Source organism: Vombatus ursinus, unplaced genomic scaffold (genome assembly GCF_900497805.2).
Source record: "Vombatus ursinus unplaced genomic scaffold, bare-nosed wombat genome assembly UNPS02014813.1, whole genome shotgun sequence".
Taxonomy (NCBI): Eukaryota; Metazoa; Chordata; class Mammalia; order Diprotodontia; family Vombatidae; genus Vombatus; species Vombatus ursinus.
The window spans coordinates 35,317,629-35,345,270 of NW_020954591.1; the positions used below are offsets into that span (position 1 = coordinate 35,317,629).

Genomic DNA, 27,642 nt, shown 5'->3' on the forward strand with positions numbered 1-27,642 from the left:
TCCAAAATCAAATATAAAATCCTCCATTTGGTTTTTAAAGCCCTCCATCACCTAAATCTCTCCCCTCTTTCCAATCTTCTTATACTTTACATCCCCTATGGACTCTGTGATCCAGGGACATGTACACTAGACACTCTATCTCTGGATTCTAGGCATTGTCATTTGTCCCTGATGCCTCAGACTCTCTGCCTTTCTCTCTAGCTGCTAGCTTCCCTGGCTTCCTTCCACCCTCAACTAAGGTTTTACCTTATGAAAGAAGCCTTTCTCAATCCTCCTTAATGCTACTAACTTCCTTCTGCGGATTATCTTCAATTTATCCTGAATGTATCTTGTTTGTATATAGTTGCTTGGATATTGTCTCTTCCATTCAACTGTAAGCTTCTTCAGAGCATAAACCTCTTTTGCCCTTCTTAGAATTCCCCATCATTAGCACACTGTCTACCATATACCAGTTACTTAATAAATGCTCGCTGACTGTTGATTGACTGACCACACTTCTGACTCACCACACTTCTAAGTCATTCAAGTCAATGAACATTTTAAAGTACTGACTAGGTTCAAGTGTGTTGTGTGGCCAATAAGTACTACTTGCAGAAGAGAGCATCACTGTGGGCTGCAGTCAAAGCTTTAGCTACCCTTGAGTATTCGAAAACATTGCCCTCATTCATTCGGGATGCCTGGGCTCCAGTTGGAGAATCCTCCTGATTAACTACACTTTGGTCTGGTCCATAACTATGTCTCAGGCCCCTTCAGCAAAATATTCTTGCAGAGGGCCCTGTCAGCAGGATCTGGGGAAGGACTGGGGGGCTGGGGAAGGGAGGTGTTATGAGCTGTGCACTTTGGGTTAAAAGGTACAAAGACATTTCTTACTGTTTGTGGTGCTCCCAGGTTGCCTCTAGGACTGTCCACAGGAGTGTTACTCCTCTCCTCACTTCCAGCTAGGCTGGAAATCCTTTCTTTCCACCAAAGCCAAAATGCCTGCAAAGGAAGTAACAATGAATGGTCAAAGTAATGGAGATGGGAAATAAACAAGGCTCATTCTCCAGCAGTGACACCCTCCCATCACCCTAGTGCTGCTCATCAAACTCCCCAAAGGTATAAATCAAAATTTTAAAAAAAATCACAATAATTAACATTTCTATGGTGTTTTAGGTTTTACAAAATGTCTTCCTCATAGAAATATTATTGTGCCTATTTGATAAGTAAGAAAACTGAGAGTCAGGTACATTAAGTGACTTGCCTTTACTCACACAGCCACTGAGTATTAAAGTTTGGCAACATCCTCTACCTGCAGTTCCATCCTCTCATTTTACTGCTGAGGCCAGAGAAGTTAAATAACTAATCCAACATTGTACAAGTGACAGCAATAAGAACAGAGCAGGTCAGCTGTCTCCAAATCCAGTGGACTTTTTGCAATATCATATCTGCCTACCATATACTTGAAAATCGAAAAGCTCTAAGACCCTTGACCTAGAGCTACCTTTGTAGAATGGAGTTAATTACAAATGTCTCAAACCTTTGGCATACTGAGCTGGGTCACTGTGTCTGTCTAGGGAAGTCTGAATGCCTAGAACACTGATTTCCACTTATTTTGAGCTCTTGACACCCTATTACTGTCTGTTCAATTTCTAGACCCCCAGGCTCACATGCAACCCCAATCCTTAAACTACATGCATGGTCTGCTTAAGACCTGGGATTTTAGGATCACTAGGAAAGCCACTAATTTCCTTCCTTCTCAACCCCCTACCCCCCAGCCCCAATACCTCTGCCATTGCCTGAATCCTCAGTGGAAAATTCATTTCTTTATGTTAAAGATTTATATCCCTAGCAAAACACAAATGCACAATGAGAATACTTCATGTTATCAGTCAGTTTAATTCAATACACATTAAGTGCTTACTGTGTCCCTGGCTGGGCTACAGTGCCCTAAAACAAAACAGTCCCTGCCCCCAAGAAGCTAACATTTGATTGGGGGAAAGAACATGTGCAGAGAAAATGAAATATAAAACATTTATTAAGTAATTTCTTGGAAGACACAGATTTAATATGAAAGGAAGTTTGTTAATAATAGAATGGGTTCCACATAGCACACTGGAAAGGTAGGGTAGAGTGGGATAGGAATAGGAAAAAGATGGAGCTGACTGGGATGGGTATGAGGGAGTAATGTCCAGCGCAGGGAGTTTCTGCTGAGGCAGCCTACAATTCAGGATCATAAGGACTCAAGTGGGAAATATGGCAACAGCTGGTCACACCCTTCACAATTACAAAGGTTATACTGATTTGATCATCTATTCAATGCAGAAGTGATAGTAGGGAGAGGAAGAAGAGAGACTAGGAGAAGAGATGTCAAATCTCCAGTGTTGTCTGACAGTCAAGGAATTAGTCTGTGGAATCCTGAGACCTGGCTGGCTATAGTGGGATGAAGCGTATATGAGATGCTCACCTTCTAATCTTCAGGCAACAGTAGAGAGGGAAAACTGTTATGGTAGGGCAAAGAGCAATAGAAATCCTGACCAAAATGAAGGTAGAATAGCTAGTCCTGAGGCCATGCCCTCAATGTCAAGCAGGCCAGCTAAATCCAAGACTGAGTAGATAATCGTGAAGTAGGGGTGAGAGCTAGAAGAATGCCCTGGAAAGGATTGTGGCAGCTTTGGAGGAAGAGAGGATGAAGAACTGAGGTGGTGGTAGGAAGAGGGGCCACAGGAAGGCAGAGAGTCCCTAGTCCAGCCCGAAGACTGAAGCAATGATTTTCAGATCCTATTGTGAGAGCACTTTTTTGATGGGAAGGCAGGGAGACCCTAGAAGGCAAGTCTTAGAGGGGTTTAAAGACTGGTGAAAGGGGTTAGAGACACAGAGCATTTACTCTCTGAATACACCATGTTCTAGGCCTCTCTTATGGCATTGTGCCATTCTACTTGAGATTATCCCAGCATCTAGTAGGCATTTAATAAATGCTAATTGATTATAATTACGTGTGTGTGTGTGTGTGTATGCCTTCTCTCATCTACTAGACCCCTGAAGGGCTCTAATTCTTTGTTTCATTATCCCTGGGATTATGTCTCACACACAGGTGGTGCTCAATAAATGCTCATTTATTTCAGCCAGTGTAACATAGCGTAAAGCATCTGAGATTTACAATTAGGAATCTTGGATTCCAGTCCCACCTCCCATACCTATTAATTGTATGATCATGGTCAGGTCATTGAGGATCAGTTTCCTCATTTGTAAAATGGTGCTTTCTCATAGGGTTTCATGAGGAAAGCACAAACCTTAAATTGCTAAATAAATGTGAGTAACGTAATTGATTTAATGAATAGACAGATAAAAATGTATTGAGTACTCTGTATGTGCCAAGCACTGTGCTAAGAGCTGGAGATAGAAATAAAAACTGGATAGAACTTATAAATGCTTCTTCTGGGCTTCGTAAACCATCCTCCAGTGTTCTGTTCCCCCTAATCGCTGGCTGGAGCTATTGGAGGACCAATGGAAGTTTGAATCGAATTTGAATTGCTCAGCTTTTGAGGGCTTTAGCAGAAGAGTCCCTCCCACTGGCATACTCACCCACTCCTCCAGCGAGAAGCCCCACTGCCTCAGCCCCAACCTAGCACCAGGAATAAAAGCATCTTTAACTGAATAGATCCTTTCTAGTTAACACCATCTTAGCCTCCTGTAAAAACACATTTGCACCTCAGTAAAGAATGTAATTAACCAGTGACTGACAACAGGAGGAGCTAAATATCAGCACAGATAGCAGGCAAATGTAAATTTAGAAATTTGCCAGAACAAGACTTTTCCCCACCCACTTCCCACTCCCCTCCAGAGTCAGAGCTTGGTTTTCTGGGTGGGGAAAGGAGGGCATTGGGGATCATGAGGGAGGCCAGATTCCCATGGAAGAAAGGAGAGGAAATCAGGGCATAGCTTGGTTCGGCTAAAAAGGGAGAGAAGAGGCAGACTTGTTAATGAATTCCCATTCACACAAAGAAGGGTTGAAACAAAAAGCCAGAACAGCAGCCTGCCCTCCCCCTTCGCTACCCTCCAACTAAGCTCTTCCAGCAACAGAGTAAAGACGGTCATATGCTGACAGGAAAGGAGGGCCACATGAGGAGAGAGCCCAAAGTGCTCAGTGGAAAATCGGACACAAGGCTCCTTCCTGGGAGATACACCCTTGCCCCTAATATTTGTTACAAAGGTGAATTCAGATTGCAGTGAACACCATAAACAGCCTCAAAAGGACAGCATGCAGCCTAAGGTTCTGTGCAAAAGGCAGAGGAAGGGTAACTTATTTAACTCAGCCTCAGCTTCGTCACCTGCATAATGAGAATTCATTTATCACTCACTCAACAAGCACTTATTAAGCACCTATTATGTGCCAGGCAGTAGCAATATACGGCTATGAGAGTTGGACTTTAAGGAAAGCTGAGCACTACAGAATTGACTATTTTGAACAGTGGTACTGGAGAAGATTTTTGAGAGTTCCTTGGACAGCAAGGAGATCAAATCAGTCAATAGCTAAAGAAATTAATTCAGACCATTCACTGGAAGGTCAAACACTAAAGCTGAAGCTTAAATACTTTGGTCACATAATGAGAAGATGGGACTTATTGGAAAAGACGCTGATGGTGGGAAAGGTTAAAGACAAAAGGAGGAGGGGATGGCAAAGGATGAGATAGATAGATGGTGTCATGGAAACAACAAACATGCACTTGGACAGACTTTGAGAGATAGTGGACGATAGAAGAGCCTGGTGTGCTGTGGTTCATGGGGTCACAAAGAGTCAGAATGAACGAAAACAAATGAGCCAGGTACCTGATCTACAGAGATCAAAACAAAACAATCCATACCCTCAAAGAAGCTTGTGTTCTAATGGTGAAAATCATATATTCATAGAAAAGTAAATACAAGATAGATACAAAATAATTTCATGGTAAAAGGTGCAAGGAAGAAATGAGTTCAGTTAAGGCTTCCTATACGGGTTAGCACTTAAAATTAAACTCGAAGGAAACTAGGAATCCTACAAGAGGGAGGTGATAAGAGAGTGAATTCAAGGTATGGGGGAGGGTCCTGTGAGAAGACACAGAGATGGGTGATGGAAGATCATATAGGTAGGTGGAACAGGAAGCAGACCAATGTCAAGTGCATGAAAGAAAGTAGTATGCAAGGTCTGGAAAGACAGGCTGGGCTAGACTGTAAACAGCTTGAAGGAGCAGAGCTAGTATTTCATCCTAGAGATAATAGGGAGGCATTGATGTTTCCTGAGGAGAGTGACAGAGGTATCAGAGATAAAACTTAAACCCAGGTCTGTTTGACTTTAAACTTGGCTCTTTATAGACTATGCAGGGTATTTCTAAGGCACTGGGAAATATAAAGACAAAAATGGAAAACTGTGCAGGTACTCAGGTAGCTTACACTCTAATGACTCCGTCTAACAACTCTTCCCCCATCTGTGTTAGACCCATGAGAAGAAGTATCAATTTGAGATCTGAACTGAAGATGAATTGATGAGAGGAGTGACTGAAGGCAAGAAAAAACAAGTAAAAGATATTAGTAGGGATGATGAGGGTCTGAACCCGGGTGGTAGCGGTGTGAGAGTAGAGAAGGGGACAGATGTCAGAAGCGTGTGTGTGTGTGTGTGTGTGTGAGAGAGAGAGAGAGAGAGAGAGAGAAGGATGATAATACTTGTACTACTTTCTATATTTCATGGATGATACGTTACTATGAGAAAAGGATTTTACAAATAGTTATAGAATTATGAGGTTTTTTTGGTAATATCATTAATAACAAGTCAAACATCTGTGATTTCATTCATTTTTAACTTATAGTGACCCAGAGAGGTGAGTACACAGGCTTTTGGTGACCCAGCTAATTAAGTGTTAGAAGCAGAATTTGAACCCAGGTATTCCAAACTCCAAGTTCAGCATTCAATCCACTATACCACACTGCCTTTCAGTGATAATGATAATAACACCACCCATTTGGAGGAGAAGGATAGACTATGTATATAAGCACCTCAGCTGTTTTTCTGGTTGTGGTTTTTCAGCTCCAGCGGAGGGCGATTCCTCCTTATTTTCCACAAGTTTCTCTGAGGCAACGCCTATATGTGTGACGATGCCCCCTCAGATAAATTCTGGGGATTGATCCTATTTTCGATCTTAGCTGAGTAGAGACATATTCTGACTATGATCAAGAACTTACAGAATCTCAGAATAGAAAAGAAGCTACCTAGTCCACCCTGTATCTGATACCTTTCCACAACACCCTACCCCCAACAAAACAGTCGTTCAGCCTTTACTGGGAGACCTCCAGGGAGCCAAACCTCGCTAACTCCTAATGTTCTGTTCCATTTTTGTACAGCTTGTTTTTTTTTTCTTTTTACATCAAACCAGTCTTCCTTTAATATTTGATAGTTTAACAGTACTAATTAAATTTATTTTTATATAATTTTATTTTTCCCCAGTTACATGTTAAAACAATTTTTAAAAATATTAAAAAAAAAAGTTCTGAGCTTCAAATTCTATCCCTCCCTCCTTCCTCCCTGAGATGGTAAGTAATCTGATATAGGTTATACATGTGCAGTCATGTAAAACATTTCCAGAGCCAGCATGAACCAGCTGGAGAGAGCTGATTGTTAAAATGCTACAAATTAGTGTGTGATTTATTGTTTTGTTGATTGTTTAGACCAGAGGTGTCAAAATGGCCAATCAACTGCAGCCCAAACCAAATTAAATTGTAAATGGGAAATATTTAACAAAATAAATATAAATGCAATACAACATAGGTGATGTAACTATATGGTTTTCTAAGTCAATTAGCCAGGCAGGCCCAGTTTCAATGTTTGATACCACTGGATTTCTGCTGGCTCATACCATTTATTAATATTATCTATGCTTTATTGTATTTCAATTTATTTTATTCAACAATTTCCAATTAAATTTTAATCTGGTTCAGGTTGCACTGGGAATTTTGGAGGTTGCTGGCCATGAGTTTGACACTTCTGGCCTAGACTTAAGAAAATGTTAATAATGCAGATTAAAGTTACAAGCTATTTTTTTTGGCCTGGAGAGATAGTTATTAAACATTTCCCAGCACACTCCTGGTTCTAATTGTTAGGAAGTTTGAGCTTCCATCAAGGCTAGATTTCCCTCTTCATAACTTCTTACATCTGTTCTCTGGGACCAAGTAAAACAAGTCTAGTGCTCCCACATGTGACAATCCTTCAAATGCCTAAAGTTAGTTTCCGTCTCTTCCCAGAGTCTGACATGGATTTTAGGGTGATCACTACGCTGGCCTCCCTCCCTTGAATACTTTCCAGCTTCTCAGTGTCCTTCTAAAGATGGTGCCCAGAAGTGAACACAGGCCAGAAGTAGACTGACTAATTACCTTTGTAGTCTCAATCACCTTAGCTTTTATGGATGCCACATTATACTGTTGACTTTCATTGACCTTAAACTTCACTAAACTCCCCCAAATCTTCCATTTATTAATCATTTATTAAACACCTACTATGTGCAATAGTGTTAGGCATTGAAGCTTTTAGGGGAGTTCATACTTGTGATTTCATTGCTATAAGGAAATGCCTTGTGACAAGACTTCTTCTACCAATGCAGTCCAGAAAATTTTCTGTAATTTATAGTCTTGCCTAGGATCAATCAATCTGTATGCATTTATTAAATAACTATAGGCCAGGCACTCTGGTAAGCACTAAGGGCAGGTAGGTGGCACAGTGGATAAAATGATGGGCGTGGAGTCAGGAACACTGATCTTCCTGAGTTCAAATCTGGCCTCAGATACTTAATAGCTGTGTGACCTCAGGCCAGTCAATGAACCCTGTTTGCCTCAGTTTCTTTATCTGTAAAATAAGCTAGAGAAGGAAACCATTCCAATATCTTTGCCAAGAAAATCCCAAATGGAGTTCAAACAACTAAAAAACAAGTGGTAAGCAACTGGGGATTCAAAGACAATGAATGAAAAAATAATTTGTAAGAGTGTAAGTAGGGAGCTTACATTCTAATGCAAAAGAGAACAAGAGCAGAGTACAAGTACATATATAAGTATATACACAATGAATAAAGAAAATAAATACAAGGTAGTTTGAGAAGGGAGTTACTAGCACTTGGGGGTGGGTAAAGGTGTTTGAGGCTTCCTATAACAAGGAAGAGAAGGATTGGATGAGGTAGAGATAAGGAAGAAGGGCCTTCCAGGCATGGGGAATGACAGTATGTATGAGAGAAGGTCAGTTTGGCTGGACTGAAAACAAGCAGTAATTCTCATTAAGGGTAGAAGGATTGTTTGGGGCCTAGTCGGGAAGGGCTTTAAAAGCTAAACAGAGGAGTTAATATCTTATCCTAGAAGCAATACGGAATCACTGCAGTTGACTGAGAAGGGGAATGACAAGGTCAGATCTGTGTTTAAGGACTGGGGTGGTGAGAGGTTGGAGGCAGGAAGGGTCTCACACACACACACACACACACACACACACACACACACACACACACCACATAGTATCAGAGGTGAAGTCTATTTGTATTCAAGTTTGGCTCTTTATATCCTATGCAGGGTATTTCCAAGGCACTGGGAAATACAAACACAAAAACGGTACTCAGGTAGTCACTCTAGTGACTCTTTTTTCAAGAAAACTGTTATTTAACAACTGCTTCCCCCATCTGTGAAATTGACTTTTTGTACCCAACTGTAAGTTTTTAATAGTTTACTCCTTCAAATTTCAAGTTATTAAATTTTGGCTCACCACTCTATTATCTTTTTGGGTCTTGATTGGAAACTGTACAGGATTTCCATAGTCTCTGGCAACTGCTATTTCCTCTCTTGTTTGGAAGTATAATGGTTGGATGACAATCCAATATGTTAGCTATCCTAACTTTTGTGTCATCTAATTTAAATTTAATAAGTCCATGTCAGATTATTTATTATTTCTCTCTCTCTTTTTTTTTTAGGCAATTGGGGTTAAGTGACTTGCCCAGGATCACACAGCTAGTAAGTGTCAGGTGTTTGGTCTGAGGGCGCATTTGAACTCAGGTCCTCCCGACTTCAGGGCCGGTGCTCTATCCACTGCGCCACCTAGCTGCCCCTATTTATTATTACTGAAGAAGCATAATGTTAGCTAATGCAGCATTATAGGGAGCAGTAGTTTCCACAGGATGATGGGGATAACCAGGGAAAGGTCTGGTTACAATACATTTAAAATGCAGCATAATGGACAAGTGGATAGCTTCTGATTTAGGAAGCATGGGTTTAGAAGCATCCTACTTCTGACACAATAGTAACTGTGTGACTCGAATTTAAAAGAGGGTAGAGATTGAATCTGCAATTTAATTGGAATAATGAAGTTCTAGGTAGGGAAAGTTCCTCTACAAATTCAGGTCAACACTTTCTCTGCAACTTAGTTTTACACAATTATTGAGAAAACTGAGAGGTTAAGTGACTTAGGGCTAATATAGCTAGGATGTGTCCGAGGCAGGGCTAGCTCTTTATCCACTAGAGCACACTGTTCTGTGTGTGTGGGCATGAGTGCGTGCGTGTTTGTGCATGTGCGCATACACACTAATGATTAAGATGTGTAGAAAAATGTGATTATTCAGGGTCTACATGCTTAGAGAGTTTCAGATCTTCTTGTCTCTGAAAGACCGATCCATGAGATTCACTTAGAGACACAGATAATGCCAGTAGTATTTCTGATCAGAGAAGGATTCAATATCATATTCATCTAAGGTCTTAGAGAGGCTACGAGAAACTGAAGAGGAAACAGCATCTTCTAGGGCAGTCCTTAGCCAGGTCCTGGCAACATCACAGATAATTACAGAGGCAAGAGTTACATGAGGGCCATAGGGATGAAGAGAAAATATGAGAGTGAAATGCCATAGCCAGATCTGAAGGCACTACTCTGGATGGAACAATGACTGAGATCAGGAAGTTGAGGTGTATGGAACCCCTGTGTTCTGAGCATAGGGTGTTAATGCCCAGCAAGAGAAGAAACTGACCAGGCTCAAGCCCTCTCTCTCCATCTGCCCTAAGTCCCCCAAAGGCTGTTATTGGGACAAAGCTGAAATTTCCTAGTTCTCAGAGGTTTGGCAAAATAATCCAAGCCTTTGGCACTGGGAAAGCAGTGATCTTGCTCCAAGACTAGGCTGCTTTTATCATAAGATTAAGCTGTAGAAACTGAAATACAGAGCAGGTAAGACACTTTCCCCCCAAAGTCACAGAGCAAGAGAATCACAAGCAGAAAACAGAAACTAGGAATTCTGAAACTCACTAAGTCAGCTCTTTAAAGTCTCTTCGTTCTCTAAATAGGAGACTTATCTGGAAATTGCCCAGCAGACAGCTCAGCTATAAAGGTGGTCGGTCCCACACAAATGAGGCGCTTGGGAATCTTACCTGGGAGAAGAAAAAGTTGCTTCCTCACTCCTCTGTTCCTGTAAGGAATGATTCAGTATGGCACTGAAGACAAAGCCTTTTGGAGATAGTGACCAGGCCACTGGGGATGTTGAGGACACCTAAAGGCTCAGGCCCATGCTGTTCTCTCCCTTATCTGGATAAGCTGAAAATGCACAGGGTGTCCTGTAAGCCACTAGGCAAAGGCACCATCTTTTCTTCTAATGATTTTACCTTCGCTCGCTTCTGGACAGGGACAGTGGTTCCTGAATCTTTGGCTCACTTTATCCTTTTTTTTCTCTCTCACCCTTTTTCCTGGCCCCTCAAAATGACAGTGGTTGGGGGGAAAAGCAAGGTTAGCTAAGGGAAAGAAACTTCTACCTGCTCGACCTCATAGAATGTTCTAAGAGTCCATCTAGTGAAGCAACTCACAACCTATGGGCCATGGACTCTGGGAGGCAAGTGGAAAAATCACAAGGGGTCCACAAATCCATGTGTGTATCCATAAACAAGCAAACATATAGTTTGTAGATTGAATAAATAATCTGAAAAATATGCATACTACCATTTTAAAAAGTATATAATGCAATTTTGGTTAATAAAACGCACATTTATTTAAAAGCATTACATAGTAGTTTTCTGTCATCAGGTATTTTGTCAACCAGTACATACTAATAGCACAACTACCATCATATGGAAACCTGCAAAACATTTTGACCCTAAAAAGCAACTTGAAGACATTGGGAAAGACTGAGCTAGATACAAGACCATAGACCTAGAATATGAAGGGTCCTCAGAGCCTACCTTATCCAAACTTTTCTTTTTATAGCTAAGGAAACAGAGGGTCCAAGAGAAATGATATGATTTGCCCAAGGTCAAGAAAAGAGCATGATATGGAGCTAAGACTTGAACCCAAGTCCATGTGACTGAATCTAGTGCCACTTCCATCTTCTCTATTTTCTTGCCCTTTCCAAATTCCCAAGGGTCTCTAAACATTTTGTTCCATCAGTCAAGTCCATTCTTCCTCCTCTTCTCCCTCTCATGTCCTCTCTTCCCCTCCCCTTCCTATTTTTCTCCTCCTAGGCTCTGCATTAAAGAGCATGTACCATACTATACTGTACTACATCACACCAGTATTGGGAAAGAAAAATCAGGGCTGACTCCCCACTTGGGGATTAATAAAATACACGACCGAGAGAAGAAATAAGATCAGAGGTGACACCAACATTTCACCTGCAGGGCTCTACTGAAATAAATAGATTTTTCCCCCTATAACTAACAACTTACCTTGTTCGACAGCCTGGAGAAGGCTTGAAGGCAGAAATATCACCTCTAATCTCCTTTCTATCACTGCTAGCTATTCCACTGAGTATAAGGAGAGCAACTGACATGACAGAGAAGAGAGGAGAATGAGAGGCAAGCTGGGAGGAGGGGGATGAGGAAGCTGCCGCTGTAGTACAACCATCCAGATTCAAAAGCCCATAGCCATTAGGCAATATTTGTACCCCACCAACTATCTCCCTTTAGGAGGCAGAAGGGGAGCTAGGGTACTCTTTCTCAAAATCTGAAGGAGAGAGCCCCTCCTCTTTTCCATTCCTTCACAAGTCTTTTCCCTCTAAGAAGTCAGCAAGCAGTCTGCTTCCCTGTAGCCCCTTGACCAGGAGGCTAAGCTCGAGCCCTGGCTCCCTGAACACCCAATTAACAGTCAGCCTGACAGGCACTTCCAGGTTCCATAAGAGGTAGCCAGAGAGACTTAAGTAGCAATAGAAGCTGTAGACACTGGGCCCAATGTGACCTGACTGGCCTGGGTACCCAGGAGCAAGAGAGGAGGAGGGGAAAAGTCTGGAAATCTAATACTTCTAATCATCCATCACAAGTGCAGAAACAGATTCACTTCTAAAGAGCTGCCCACAATAGTGAGCTCCCAGGAACTGGAAGACTGAGGCAGGTCTGGAAGGGCAATGTCTCCAAAGAGCAATTGGACATTTGCTCTATTTCGCCACTAAGCAGTGGAACACGCTTTGTGTTTCCCTGACAAAGGACAAAGTAGCAGAGACCTGAACAACTGGAAACTTTGTTAGCTGGACTAGGATAATGAGGATTTGCTCAAATTGCATTGGGAAGGATGAGCCACACTTATATAACTACATGCAACCACAGTCCAAATTCCCAGAGTGGAAAAACATCTATAGCCTATGGATAGCTGGCTGGACTAGCACTATTTCTATTCATTATGGCATTTTTAGTCATAAACTGCCTTTTAATCCTCTTTTATGTGTGTGAATTTAGTTGCTCTAATGGTACTGTAATCCCACAAAGAAAAGGGTCCCTATCTTAAATTTCATTTATTCAACATACATGAATTAAGTGCTAACTGTGTGTAGAATATTAGGCCAGGCACTGAGGGAGACACAATATTTAGACAAGACAAGGACCTTGCATTCAAGGAACTTACAGCCTAGTTGGTGGAGGGATAAGTATAATACAAAATATCACATGATAAGTGCATCAGAGAGGTACAAAACCAAGTATTATGTGAGCTATGGAATCAGGAGAGACATCCTGGTGAAAGTAGCATTTGCAAGATAGGAATGCAACAGTGAAGAGGAAGAAAGAAAAAACTCATTTGTGATGTATTGAGCACCATGAGAAAAGGGTGACAGACTTGTTCCAAGTGGTGAGACTGTAGAGTATGTGGAAGGAAGTAATAGGAAATAAGGGTAGAATGTCAGGAGTACATACTGGTAGATGTGCATCCTTGAATGTCAGGCAAAGGAGTCTAAATTTTAGTTTATAGGCAATCAGGAGTGCTTGAAAAACTTTTAATCGATAAGTGACATGGTCAGATCTATGCACAATAAAGGTTTGAGTGGAAGTACTTTGAAGGACAGAAAGAACAGATGCAAAATGAGTTGTGGACACCAAATAGACAAGATTTAGTACCTGACTGGATATGCAAAATGAGAGAGCTAGGAAAAGACAGAGAGACCCTCAAGTTTTCAAATTTAGGAAACTGAGAAAGCAGCCATTGGCCTGCTTTCCTGGACTTCAACATCTCCAAAAACTCATCATCAAGTCAGAAACTCACATGCCCTAGTCAGTTAAGCTCCACTCCACTGCCACTCACTTTTCAACTTTTTTTTTAATGTGTTGTCTCTTCTTTTAGATGGAGAAGGAGATGGCAAACCATTCCCGTATCTTTGTCCAGAAAACACCAAATGGAGCCACAAAGAGTCTGACACAACTAATTGATAAAACCACCATCACTACCACCACCACCAATATTAGATTGTAAGCTCCCTGAGGGCAGAGACTGTTGTGTGGCTTTCTTTGTATGCTTAGCACTTAGCACAGTACCTGGCACATAGTAGGCACTTAAATGTTTACTAAATGAATTAACTACTAAATGGTTCACTGACAGAACTAGCCAATTCAGAAAGAGCAAGCTTAGCTGGGGAAAAATCACAAGTTTAGTTTTGAACATATTGAAGATTTTGAGTTATGTGAGGTATATATCCAGGTGGAAATGTCTTGGAAGGAGTTGGATATTTGAGTCTGGAGCTCAGCAGAAAGGTCAGATCTAAAGCTGTGGAGTCAGAAGACACCTGCATAGAGCTAGTAGTTGAACCAAGAGAATGAGATTGCAAAGGAAGAGGGTATAGTGAGATCAAAAACAAAACCTTTGTGAACAGTCACCTTAAGGGGTAATGGAAGAAGATAAAGAGCCAATGGAAGAGACATATAAGGGATAGTTAAGAGTTGGAAGGGGAATTAGGACAGTTTAGTTCCTTTGAAACCAAAGAAGCAAGCAGTTATCTAGTAGGACTTTGGGTGGGGAGAGGTGAGGAGGGAGATTGTCAATAGTGTCATATGCTGCATAAAGGTCATGAAAAATAAGAACTGAAAAAAAGGTCATTTGATTTGTCTGGTGACTTTAAAGAATGCAGTTATAATAGAATTGTGGGAAGAAGTCAAATGGCAAGGGGTTGAAGATAGAATAAATGGTGAGGAAGTACAGAAAAATTTTTCAAGTACAGTGATGATGGGGAAGAGAGATATAGAACAGTAGCTGGATGGGATAGAAAGGGATTTTTTAAAGGTTGGATAGGCCAAGCCTATTTGTAAGTACATAGGAAGGAAGCAGAAAATGAGAGTAGTCAGACATAGACATAGAGAAAGCGACAAAGACAGGGACATAGAGACAGAGAACGAGAGATAGAGACACAGGCAACATCAGCATCAACACCAGCAGCACACACACACACACGCACACAGGCCCAGACACACATAGACACACAGACACAGACACACACACACACACAGACACACACACAGAGTGCCAGAGCAGGGTACTGGAAGAGGCAGCTGACAATGGGATCGATCAGTCAACAAACATTTATTAAGTGCCTACTATGTACTAGCACTAAGAGCTGGATCAAAGAAGCTGTTAGACAAATTGGCTTTAATGAGGAACAGGGATATCTTTTCTTCCATAAAAAGAAGGAAGAAAAACAATGGGTGATGATGCTGAAAAAAATTGAAGGAGAGAGGAGAGAGTTGACATCAGATGATCTCAATCTTCTCAATGAAGTAGGAGGTTAAGTTATCAGCTTCAAATGTAAGACTTTCTCTCATAGCCTCCCCAGCACTTACAGAACAGTGCTTGTGGAATTGAACTGTCCTTTTAACTGTAGGTAGGACCTAACCTGGCAATATAAAATTTGATAAATACTTTATCACTCAAATGATAGTGACAGTCACTGAAAGTTCCATAAAATTGTTTATCCCTTGAAAGCTACCTGAAGAAATAATGAATAATCACTTCCAGCTGGATAGGCAATTGTAGGGGATGTTGTATAAGGCATTAAACCTTTTGACTGACTGTAGCACATGACCTTTGAGGTCCATTCCAACTCCAGGATTCTGTGGACTTTGGAACTTGGATCTTGGGCCCAGGATAGCATGACTGCTGGGAGCAGATGTGAGGACCAAGTTTGACAGTGATGTGATGTTCAATTGAGGATGACAACCTGGGAAAAGGAGTCTTATTTAGTCACAGGGAAGATGTGATAAGGCTTGGGAGGGTAGGGGTGGGGGGCAGGGAAGAATGTGGTGGAGAGGAAACCAGTACAATGGAAAATTTTTAGCTGAAAGTAAATGTCCCTTGTAGTTCCACAAAAAACTTTTCCCAACAGGATTCCCTCTCTTGGGGAAACTCTTCAGTCCCACCAAGCCCACTGACATTTCCTCCACTCCATGGAGAACACATCAGTCTTTTTGCCTGTCACTCTCTCTCATCTCCATCTGTTCCTTCAAGCCATTGCCTCTGCTTAGCTAAGTGACTCTTGGCTCCCTCTCCCAAAGCAAAACACAGAAACCTTAGGCTGCTAGGGATCAAGTACTTAGTAGGCTGATCTGAGAAACTAGACTTGGAGCTACCCTTTTCAGGACCAGGATCTCTGTCGAGATGCTGTGGAATGGGGCTACACTTTAGTACAGCTCAACTATTCCCTTCAGCCTTGATGCAGAAGAGCTGGGGGGCCACTGGTTGAAATGCACAGGACAGATTTAAAAGAGCACTGGACCTGAAGCCAGCTGAAAGAGTTCAAATCCCAGGTGTGTCTTTGAGAGGCTATATCTTTGGACAAACCACTTCCCCTCCAGTTGTTTAATAAACCAGGCAGGGTCCCTTCCTGTTTCTGTACAGTCTATAATATGTATAATCCCACAACAACATCACCTTTGTTTTTCTTCCTAAGCACTGGACTTGAAATCAGAATGCTTTGAGTTTGAATCCTTCCTTAGAAATTTACTAGCTGCATGATCCTGGGAAAGTCACTTCCACTCTCTTAAGCCTCAATTTTCTCATCTGTGAAATGGGACAAATAATAGCACCTACCACACAAGGGGATTGTGAAGATAACCTTGTAAAGCACTTTGCAAACTTTCAAGTATATATAAATGTCAGATATTATTATTTTAGCTCTAGTACTTCATGATTCTGTGAGAGTTCTATGTATTTTTACATGAAATAAGCAACATACAAGGAACATGATAGAAAATATGCTAATCAACATGTGATATTTGGAAGTAAGTTAACATCTTCAGGCCTCTTGGAAGTAGGACTGCAGTGCTATCTTCCAGGAAATAAACATAGTTGGAGTATGTCCTACCTGCCCAGCCGGTTGGGAGGGGACAAACTAGGATGGAGGCAGCTCCTTTCTGTGCCTCACTTAGGAAATAAATAGGAAGAATTCTTCTCATCATTTGGTGAGTCGGTGACATTTCATTTGACAAAGAATCCTGGAAAAACCTCCCCTGGGACTAGTTTTGGGGCCAGGCCCTGATTATATTGCTTTATTGAAAGAGATGCAGGGAACTGAGCTCTGGATGGCCTTTTATACTGCAGTAATTTATGCAGGAAATGAGAAATCATTTTCTTCTTAGGAAACACGCACACAAACACACACATAGTCACTGAGGCACCCCATTTCACATGTACACAATTACACTCAATCACACTCACAGAGCTTCTGTCATAGCCACCTACAGACACTCAGTGTCACACATATTACTTGTCACAATCACAGCCCCACACACAGAGTTGCAAAACAAGAGACTGAATAATAGACTGGCAGCCACGCGCACGCACACACACACACACACACACACACACACACACACACCCAACTTGCCACACTGTCACTTCACGCAGGCTTCTTCTTTTAACCATACCTTCCAGGGGAAATTGAGATTTTCCCCTCACATGTAAATTTCATTCATTAAGAAAGGAATAAGAAGCATGACATTGAGGAAATTAATCTCTCTGTGCCTCTCCCCCTTTCTCAGGCCCCTTTTCCCTGCTGCAACGATCACACTTAATATGGAGATGCTGCAGCCCTGGTGACCTGAAGCCAAAGGCACAACTTCTAATTGAAGGAAGATTTATACCTGATCCCTTAAAGAGATTTCAGTCATAGTAGGCTTCTTGAAGATATCAAAAGAGGGATAATAGGAAGAAAAAATTCCCTTTCCATCCCCATCCCCACCCAAAATGCCTCTTTTGCTACTGAAGTTGGGACAAGACAGAAGAAAGTCAAAAGTTCAATTCTGCCTTGGCCATGATGAACCCAACCAGACTCAGAGCAAAGTCAAGGAACCCAACTTCCCAACAGCTCCAAAGCCTGAGAAACTCATGGAAAGGTAAAGTAAGATCATTATCTGGGACTCCAAGTTTTAGTTCAAGGTCTGTCATGTTACTTACATGTTATTTGGGGCAAATGACTTTACTTCTCTAGGTGTTAGCATCTGCATGCATAGAATGAGGCAGCAGGATGACATGAACTCTTAAGGTTCTTTCCATCTCTAAGCTTCTATATAGTTCACGATTCCACACAGGTAATACTCCCTGGGATACTAATAGCCCATCTCCCTATATGGTGCTCACTCTTCCCTCTGGCAGCAGATAGGACAATATCTCCAGGGCTGCTCGAACTAAACCTCAGAGATGCCTTCTAAGAAGACAGTCCAGGGATTCAGGACAATTTGGATCCCAGGTAACCTGGGTAAAGTACATGGATTTCCTGTAGGTAATGGTACAAAAATGATTGTTAATTGCTTTCGTGGTTATCTCTGTTAAAATGAAGAGACAGCAATGATGGCAAAGAATAGTATAATGCTACTTAATGTTTTAATGGCATTTTATTCTTTTGGGTAGTTTGAGTTTTGTTTTTTTTTAGAGTGAAGATTACTCTAGTGACAATTTCCCCACTCACCTTTGTTTAAAAAATATTTTTTTAGACCAGATCTATGATTTAAATGGTTTAGAGAGCTCCTGACAAGGAAACTCCCCCTCATCCAATGTAGATGTGAACCCACTGTCCAACTTAAAGAGTCTTAGAAAGTTGTTTGGGTTACTAGCAGGTTAAGTGACTTCCTCAGGGTCACACAACCTGTACAATTTGTGGAGCCAAGACTTGGAACTCAGGTCCTTTCTGACTCTGAAACCAATTCTCTGTACACTTTAGCACTCTAAATGATCTCCTCCCAAATACTTTGCTCTTTCCCAAGCTGGCCCAACTCTCCTAACCCACAACGGAGATGGATCGGGAATGCACATGAAGCACATGACAGTGGTAGACCCTCCTCCAGTTTCCCAAAATTTGTTTCCTGCCAATGAAAGCTTGAATGGTACTTAGATATCCTTTTCTTATTTTACAAATGAGGAAACTGAGGCCCAGAGAAGTTATACAACTTTCCCAAGGTCACACAAATATACTGGAGTCAAACCAGTCTGGAATGAAGTCTGCTGATGCCATTAACCAGTGCTCCTTCCTTTCCTTCCATCATGCCTCTTAGATCAGTCTTATGTATTTTCATGATTTAAAGTAGGATGCTGCATATGGCTGCAGCTAGAGGAACATTAGATCTCCCCCCCATACCCACCCCCACTATAACACTGGGAATAATGTATCAGAGTGGGAAAGGGTAGGATGGTCTCTCTCTACTATATGCTTCTGATCTGATTGTTACTGGCTCTTCCTGCAGCCTTCTAGAGGAAATCCTTACTGGCTGCCAGCCCCTATCTCAAAGTCCCTCAGGGAGAGGGAAGGAAGGGACACAGTCTGGTAACTTGGTTCAAACTAAAGAAGTCAATGTAATTCAGGGCCTTTGATCCTGTGCACTCAGTGGATGCATGAAGTGAATAGCTTGCAGTCTTAAATGATTGACTGAATATTGGTTGAATGCTTACCACTGAAGGGAAAAACCTATCAAAGGAATCTTCACTACCTTTCCCCACCTGAGTCCACTCTACATGTAGCAGCAATAGTCAAATGTTGTTTTAATCTTGTCCCTGCTCCAGACTCCAAAACTACAGTGCCTCCCAAATACCTTTCATGGGAAACTCAAACTTCTCCTGATGGGGGTCAAGATCCCCCCACCAACTAACAGTTTATTCCTCTGTCCCTACACCTAACCAGTAAGGTTGAGTCCCTTAAGCCTGGAAGAATTTCTTTCCCCCTTGATCAAGATTGTGATTTGATAGACTAGGTAGGTAGTGCTGGGGTATGCTAACTATGGATAAGCAGAAAGGTCATGTCCTCTCTAGAATATCTGTTTTCCCTTTTGTAGAATGAAGCTAAATAGTAGTAGCTGTCCTAACATTAGGTATTATTATTGTAATCATTATTAACAGTCCATATTTATCTAACACAAGGCAAGTTCAACAAGGCACTTTCTTTATATCAGCCTTCTTAGGTGGCTATACCCATTTTACAGGAGGAAACTGTGGCTCAGAGAAAGGATATGACTTCTCTGGGTGTGAGGAGTGGAGGTAGTATCACATAGCTATTCGGTATTAGAGCCACAAGTCAAATTCAACTCTCTCCTGACTCCAGGTTCACAGCTTTTTCCATGACACTGGATTGGTTTTCACTATTGAAAAAGATTGGATGTCACCATGCAAATATAGATCCATATCGGAGAAGATACTACTGGTATTAATATCTTATATTTAGTAATTTCTTGTATCTCTATAGTGCTTTGTACTTTTGAAAGCAGTCTCACATTTATTATCACATGAGCCTCACAATTTTGCAGATGAGAAGACTCAAGAAAGTGACCTGCGCAGGTGACGTCGCAAGGCATTGTTGAATCAAATCACTCGGAGCCAAGTTAAGACTCTCCAAGCACACCCAGAGTGCTATGTTACTTGTAGTCCATCACAATTTCTAAGCAAACTATTGAGGCCATGGAAGTACCACCATCAAAAACGCATTCTGGAAAGGAATTGCTAGTCTGGTGTAGACTTCATTTTTCTGGAGGAAAAGAGGAGGAAGAGACAGGAGCAGTGGCTGTGTGGATTTATCTGAATTAGAATCAGGTATCTCGGCATTGGGTCGTGGGTGTGGTCAGAGGATGCATAGTCAGCAGAGTGAAAGAGAATACTGACACAAAGTTATAGTTGGAGGTGACATAGATCTACAGTTGGAAATCCACCTGGATTTCAGCACTGGGCTGAATACTCCAGTTCTTTCCCCCAAAGGAGCAAAGCAGGGAGTAGGCATTAGATATGAAGCTAAATAATAAGTGTCTAGAATGAGGGAGGTCATCATCCTGCTCTACAGTGTCCTGATCATAGCACATCTAGACGAGAGCTGTGGGAGTCATTTTTTTTAGGTAGGACATTGACAAACTGGAGTGAATCCAGAGGAACATTACCAGGATGGTGAGCGGTCTGAGAAGATGCCACATGAGGACTGTTTGAAGGGACCAAAGGTGTTTAGCCTTGAGAAGGTAAGTCTTAGGAAGGAAACAAGAGCTGTGTCCAAGTATCTAAAGAACTATCATGAGGAAGGGAAGCAGCTAGGCGTTTAAGTGGATAGAGTGCTAGGCCTGGAGTCAGGAAGACCTGAGTCAGGAAGACCTGAGTAAAAATCTGGCCTCAGCCACTTACTAGCTGGGTGATCCTGAGCAAGTCACTTAAGTTCAGTTTGCCTTAATCTAATGGAGAATGAAATCACAAACCACTCCATTTCTTTGCCAAGAAAGCCCAGTGGACAGTATGGTCCAAAGGGTCATGAATAGTCGAATAGTTGAACAACAACAAATCACATGGAAGAGGGATTAAATTTATTCTGTTTGACTTCAGAATAAATATGGATAGAATGGATAACAATAGGAAGAAGTCAGAAAGAGGCAGATTTAGGCTCAAAGTAAGGGGGAAAATCCTAACAATTAGAGCTGCCTGAAGGGGAATGAGCTGCCTGGAGATGGACTGAGTTTTCCCTCAATGAAGGTCTTCAAGCAATGGTTGGTCTCAATGAGTGAGGTCCCAAATCACATTTCTCTGTGTTCTTGCTATTATTATTGCTCTCCTTTCCCCTTTCCCACGTGCTGTCTGTCCTCCAATAAATATCCAATCCATCCCAGGGATATAAGACCAAACAGCGAATCCAGGAAACTAATGGCAAAAAGTGGATCTTCTAGCTTAGGTCCAGACAAACAATCCTTTAGAGGTGGCTGGTAGGGGTCACTAGGGACATGAGAGGTGTCAGTAAAACAAATATGAGGCTCTTGATGCAAATGGAAGAATTGATACTCCTGTGTGTATGTATATGCATATGTGTGAGCACCAAATTTGAGCATTAACAATATGCCACGGGTATCCCTGATTCCCTGCCCCTTACCTTTTCTTACTCTCCTAAACCTTTCTTCTTTGTCTTTTTCAAGAACCACTTTCAAATCTTCAGGGCTAGGGAAGCTAGGGTACATTTGCTACCCAATGGCAAAATATGGACCAGAAAGAGGCAAAGTGTTAATGACCACCCAAACACCCAGGTGGTACCTGGAGACCCATAAAAAGAAGAGTTCTGACCAATTGTTTTAAAATTCAAAATGCCCTTCTGTGGTTTATAAAAGTGCTTTATATCATTGCCTTAACTGAAATTCAGGCAATCCTATGAAATAGAAGGTGTATTATCATACCCATTTTAGAGATGAGGAAACTGAGGTTCCAATAAGATTAAGATACTTGCCCAAGTCCAGTGTTCTTTCTACTATGCCTTATATATAATCACAAAATGTCAATTAGTTGCCCCATTTCATATGATTCTTTGTGCCTGGCATTACACAAGAAAAAGTTACGAACACACAGTCCCTGCCTTCTTAGTGTTTACAACTTAGGGGAGGTAATACTGACTTATTTTGTACAGGACAAAACACTAGCCAAACGAAAACATTAAAACAGATCTCAGGACTAAACAGGAATTGGGTCTTGACATTCATGGCTTAGCTCTTGACCACCTCAGTCTGACGAGCCCTTTCCTTTGAACTAACTCCAGCACTACATGGGATCAACACTTGGCCCTTATGATATACTGACCCACAGCCCTATTAATTAAGTTTTCATGTATGTGTGTGTGTGTGTGTGTGCATGTGTGTGTGTGCATGTGTATGTGTGTGTCCTATCTTTTCAATTGGACTATAAGCCTGTCCTGTCTTTTCAACTGGACTATAAGCTACTCAAGGGTAAAGACTAGGTCTTATTAATACAACTTTCTATTCCTCATACACAGCATTGTGCATTACATATAATACACACTCAATACATATTTTCTCATTAGCTGATCAATGTCACAACAGGTAATAGTGACAGCTTAGGCGTACAGCATTAGAAAAAGAGGCACCAGCCATGGGTGTGCCTGGTCCCTATCAGGTGGGGCCAGGGAAGCCCTGGAGTGGCTGAGGAATGTTCCAGACCTACATTGCAGTAAGAGTCTGGATGGCTGCCCAGGCATCCACCATGCTTCACTCTACCCTACCTCTCTTGCTAGGCAAGGAATAAGATACTCTCAGTGGCATTATTGATGCTATCATCAATCACCAGATCCCAACCTTGGATTAGGGCTCAGGCATTACCAAAACAGGGCAGAAATGTTCACAAAAATGCAGCCCTGCTCTTGGGGATAGAAAGGGGCCATCCAGGTCATGTGTCCTCTTCCTCAACCCACGTGGCCATTAAAGCAGCCAGGATCCTTACTTGAAAGAATCACTATCATGACAGAAGAAGCAAAGTGACTGTGTCCAAACTAAGAGACTGGAGCTCCCCACCAAGACTGTGCCTCTGCTCGAGGCCAATAAATAATAGAGAGGCAAGGTAGCCTCGAGGTAGTGGACTCCATGCAGGTTGGCCTCAGGCTGCACCGAAGAGACTCAGACCTGTGGGGTTGGGAACTAAGGGATTAATAACACATCAATTTTAATGTAGGGAGGGTTTTTTCTTTCCTTTTTTTTTCTGCTTCACAAACAGCAAAGTGAATGTTTGAGCATCCCAGCAGGGGGTTAATGAGGACTCTGATTAGTTATTCGGGTTTCTCTATACTGCCTCAATCCATCCTAGTAGGGAGGAAAGGAAAATAAGCAGAATTGGAAGAGGAAGATGATGGAGGGGGGAGGAGGAAGAAGAAGAGCTAGTTGTAGGGTACAGTGAGAAGATATGTATTTCAGAGGGAGGTTAAACCAAGGCCTTCTCAGACTATCAGAGCTAATCTATGATGCCTTCTAGGGATCACTTTGCCTAAACACCTTATTTCACCGTCAAAAAAAAAAAAAGCCCCAAAAAACAGAAAGCAAAAAACCAAAGCTCAGAGAGATAAACTGACAATAAGTGGGTAGAGGAGACTGGAAATCCATCTTAGCTCCTCAGATGGGACAGGGCCCAGAGTCTACACGGGACCCTGATGACAGAGCTAACATAGATTGGACTGGACCAAAGGACCTCCCAAAGCTAAAGAGAATCTCTCTCCTTTGGCACAAGATCTTATTCTCCAGAAACCCCAGACGTATCTGGTCTTTAAACAAGAAAGCCAAGACACCTGTAGGGCCAGGACAAGGAGTGGTATAACTAAGAAGTTAAAAACTAGGTAGGTGGCGCAGTGGATAGAGCACTGGCCCTAGAGTCAGGAGGACAAGAGTTCAAATCCGGCCTTAGACACATAACACTCACTAACTGTGCGACTCTGGGCCAAGTCACTTAACCCCAGTTGTCTCACATTAAAAAAAAAAAACTATCCAGCCTGCAAACCCCGCCTCATCCTGGGACCGAGATAAAGCAAAGGCATTGCAAAGCTGCCCAGTCCTTCCTTTACCAGCCAAAGATAAGGCCCAGCTAGGAGAGGGGACAGAACCACGCTACACAGCCTTGGAGTTTAAGACCACTAGGCAGAGACAGAGCCTCCACATAATGTCATAAGAATTAAGCCCCTCCATAGACTCTTTCTTCACTTCAAGGTGTGAGATCCCCTGCAAAACTAACCCAATCTTTATGAAATAATTTTACTGACCAAAGATAATCTGTTACTCAAAGCCAACCAACTCATCAGTTCCTGCACACAGTCTTCTGCTACCTCCAACCCATCTCCTGTACTGCTCCCTGTAGCTTGGAATGCCACTTGTCTTTGCATGGAACCACAGAATGATAAAATCTTAAGATTTGGAAGGGACCATGGAGGTGATTTAGTTCAACCTCAGACCTGGGCAAAAATCCGCTCCACAATATCATGACAGGTAACTGTCTAGTCTTTGTTCAAACACTTCCATTTATGACATGCTCACTGCCCCACCAGTCAGACTATTCTACTCTTGGCCAAATCAAATTCTTAGCATAGAATTTCTTCCATACATTGAGCTGAAATCTGCCTCTCTGTAACTTGTACACCCTGGTTCTAGTTCTGCCCAGTGGGGCAACTAGTTAAGTCTAATCTTCCTTCAAAATCCACTATGATAAGATCAGATCTGAGAGGAACTTCATGGAGAAGGCATAAGCACTTATTACATGCCTACTATGGGACTGTACACACAAGCAAAAACTAAACATAATTCCTGCCTTTGAGGAGTTTACATTCTAATAGGGGAAGAAAATGCAAAAGAAGGTGACATTTAATAGGTGACGTTTAATCCAACAATCTCATTTTATTTTTATGTATTAGGAAACTGAGGTCCAGAGATGCTAGATGACTTAACAAAGGCAAGAGAGAGATCATAGTAGAAGAGCTAGGATAAAAATCAAGGTCGTCTCTTTTTTCTCTGCCTTATCCAAGTTCTGCTCATCTCCTGCTACCTCCTAAGCCCTGTACTAAGCACTGAACATAAAAAAAAAAATTTATTTTTTTTTTGGGCTAGGCAATGGGGTTAAGTGACTTGCCCAGGGTCACACAGCTAGTGAGTGTTATATATCTGAGGTCGCATTTGAACTCAGGTCCTCCTGATTCCAGTGCCAGTTCTTTATCCACTGCGCCACCTAGCTGCCCCCCAAAAATAAAATCAAGACAGTTTGTGCTCTTCAGGAGTTCACATTCTAATTTAAGGAAAGAACATATGAAAAGCTCCAAGGGTTTTTAGGCCCAGTGTCAGGGCAGAAAACAAGGCCCAAGGGCTCTTTGGGTACATCAGCAGGTTAGAGAGCAAAGCTTACGGGTTTAGAGGGTGCAGTCCTCACATGGTAAGGCTTAAGGTCTTCCATATTACCAGAAGGATTACAGTTGGTGATTTCCTTATTCAGCAAAGTGATGTGAGTGTCCACATCAACCCCTCAGCTGTTTGGGGAAGAGATGAGGGTTCTGGATCCATGGCAACTGGAAAGGGAAGGTCAGAGTAAAAAGGAGGATTCAGGCTACCTCCTAACAGGGTAGGAATGGGGAGGGAGATCTGAGATGTGATGGGGCAGGAGAGGGCCTGATGTGGCTGTACCCTCCTCATCAGTCCTGACAGTTCCTAGTATTCCGGAAGGTAGTTTCTCCAAAGACAGCAATTTTATCTCATTTAGGTACTGTTTTAGTATCTTCTTATTTATTCTAAGTTTCAGCTTCCTAATAGTCATTTTTGTTTTGTCCTCTACAGTTTAAGGAGAAAAAAAAAAAACAATGAGTCTCACTTACTAGCTGTGTGACCCTGGGCAAGTCACTTAACCCCAATTGCCTAAAAAACAAAACAAAACAAAACATAACAATGAGTAGTTCAGTCTTTTATACATCATCTATTATCAATGTATCCATTACAAGGAGCAGTCCTATCCCTTCTCTGATTGCACTTCTCTACCCCACCCCCACTTGCCCTAATATAGCTTTCAAAAAGTCCCCAAACTTTTGATGTCCTTGCAATTCATGACTGGTCTCAGTTAATCATACATTTTAATCATGCTATTGTTGTTACAGGATCACACAATGCTTTTACATAACATCTCTGCAATATACCCCTTTATCTCCTCTGAAAACTGCCACCATTCTGGTACAGCCCCTGATACCTGGACTACTGCAATTGCCTGATGGTGAGTCTGCTGCCTGCCTCAAACCTCACCCCACTCCAATCCATCCTCCCTTCAGCTACCACCAAAATGATTTTCCTCGAGTGCAGATATGGCCATGTCACCCCACTACATCCCCCCCACTCAATAAACTCCAATGGCTCCTTATAACTTCCAGGATCAAATACAAAATTCTGTTTGGCATTCAAAGCCCTTAATAGTAAACTAATTAACCCCCTCTACCTTCCAGGCCTCTTATACTTACTCCCTATTAGGTAGTCTTTGACTCAGTGACACTGGCCTCCTGGCTATTCCATGAACAAGCTTCACTTATCAGCTCCAGGCATTATTTTCTCTGGTTGTTCCCCATGCCCATAATACTTTCCTTCCTCACTTTCCTGCCTATTGACTTCACTGGCTTCCAGTCCCCAACCTTTGCTTCCCTCTTCTGTACATGTCTTAAAAATCTATGTTGTTGTGTGAATTTCCTGTATATCCACATTGGTCTCTTCATCACTGAAGTTGTTTCTGTTTACATCTCACATCTTTATCCTTGAAAGCTTCCCATCCCTCCTATATTGACTTGCCTTGTACAAATTTAGGCCATCTGATTCCATTTACTTTTTCTCTGAAACCTTTAAAATTCATTTTCTGAAAATTACATGTATGATCCTTCGCCTTCGATTTTAAGATATTCTCACTGGAGATGAACACCTACTGGCCAGGTAGGAAATTCCATGACTTTTCTCTTTGACCTTCAAGGGATTAACCCTCACACAAACGTATGTGAGCATACTGTGACTGACAGGAGAGACTTCCTATCACCAGTGAAAGGGGGGTTAGAAGACACAACCCAGAAACATAAAATGAATTTTGAGAAAGACTAAAAAGACAGGTGTAAGTACAGAGCCAATGAGGCTGCTGTTGGAGTGGACAGCAGGGCCGATAACAAGAGGCATTGTCAGGATGGGTCAGTTCCAGCTGAATTGTCCATTCAAGAGAATGAATACCACATAGTGGATAATTTTTGCTAGTCCTTCCTCTTTCCCCTCTCATGTTAAGTCCAAAGCTTATCTGTTTTATTTTTTTAAGTTTCTCTCTCTCTCTCTCTCTTTTTTTTTTTTTTACATAAAAGTATGGTTGATCATAGCCAATTTCTGATTTGGACAAGGAATGATATTTAAGAAAGGAACAGGGAGTGATCAGATCAGCATACCAGAGGAAAGGTAAGAGAAAAGACTCTGTCAGAAGTCACAGGATTTGACTCAGCTAGGAGCAAAATGAAAGAGATCATTTTTGATTTGTATTCTGGAACTTCCCAAAAGCAGGGGGCAAGATTAAGTAAAGAGGGGAGAGTACTCTAGAGGACAGGCAAAAACTCAAAGCAGAGAAAGAATGAGAAAGAGCTTTCACTATTCATAATGACCCAGGGATGCAAGCCCAAGTGTTACAATAGA

General features: G+C 41.9%; 1 protein-coding gene across 1 annotated transcript in view; it reads right to left on the minus strand.

Annotated features, from left to right (window-relative positions):
* Nucleotides 1–27,642, minus strand: part of PKNOX2 (PBX/knotted 1 homeobox 2) — a 347,095-nt gene that overhangs the window by 143,294 nt on the left and 176,159 nt on the right. Inside the window, exon 3 of the mRNA XM_027835120.1 lies at nucleotides 871–978. The gene's annotated coding sequence lies outside the window, so the exon portion shown is untranslated. The remainder of the gene's footprint in view (nucleotides 1–870; nucleotides 979–27,642) is intronic.